Consider the following 1252-nt stretch of genomic DNA (forward strand, 5'->3'; position numbering starts at 1 on the left):
TTTTGAGACGGAGTCTTGATCTGTTGCCCAGGCTGGAGTGCAATGACAATCTTGGCTCACTGTAACCTCTGCCTCTGGGTTCAAGCGATTCTTCTGCCTCAGCCTCCTGAGTAGCTGGGGTTACAGGCACCCGCCACCACGCCAGGCTAAATTTTATATTTTTAGTACAGATGGGGTTTCATTATGTTGGCCAGGCTGTTCTCGAACTCCTGACCTCAGGTGATCCACCCACCTCGACCTCCCAAAGTGCTGGGATTACAGGTGTGAGCCACCACACAGGTCTCTGAAATAGTCTTTTCTACTTCTTTTTTCTCACTGGAGTGTACTTGTTGGCAGAGAGGATAAACCTTGTCACAAGTGTAGCCCATATGCGCCCTACGATGGCTTTGTATAAGGCCCAATACAAATTTGTAAACTTTCTTAAAACATTATGAGATATTTTTGCAATTTCTTTTTCTTTTTTTGAGCCAGGGTATCACTCTGTCACCCGGACTGGAGTGCAGTGGCGCAATCTTGGCTTACTGCAACCTCCTCCTCCCAGGCTCAGGTGGTTCTGCCTCAGCCTCCAGAGTAGCTGGGAACACACACATGCCACCATGCCCAGCTAGCTTTTGTATTTTTAGTAGAGACGGGGTTTCCCCATGTTGGCCAGGCTGGTCTTGGACTCCTGACCTGAAGTGATCTGCTCACCTTGGCCTCCCAAAGTGCTGGGATTACAGGTGTGAGCCACTGCACCCGGCCACTTTTCAATGGGAGGACAAATAATTTTGAGTCATTTTGAATAACCACCTCACCTGGATTCTCTCTGAATCCTGACATACACCCCTCCAAAATGAAGCTGACACCAAATCCAGTACCATGTTCCCAGCTGCAAATCTTCAGAGAAATGGAAGGCAGTTCCTCAAAACAACACCGGGAATACTTGAGCCAGTCCCCAGGAAGGTGCCCAAAAGTGAAGGCCTAAGACAGTGACCAGCCAGGTACAGTGGCTCTCACCTGTAATCTCAGCACTTTGGGAAGCTGAGGTAGATGGATCATCTGAGGTTGAAAGTTCGTAACCAGCCTGGCCAACATGGTAAAACCCCGTCTCCACAAAAAATTAGCCAGGCATGGTAGTGTGCACCTGTAATCCCAGATACTCAGAAGGCTGAGGCAGGAGAATCCCTTGAACCTGGGAGGTGGAGGTTGCAGTGAGCTGAGATGGCGCCACTGCACCCTAGCCTGGGCAACAGAGACTCCGTTTCAGGGGAAA

Source organism: Cebus imitator, unplaced genomic scaffold (genome assembly GCF_001604975.1).
Source record: "Cebus imitator isolate Cc_AM_T3 unplaced genomic scaffold, Cebus_imitator-1.0 Scaffold82, whole genome shotgun sequence".
NCBI classification, from domain to species: Eukaryota; Metazoa; Chordata; class Mammalia; order Primates; family Cebidae; genus Cebus; species Cebus imitator.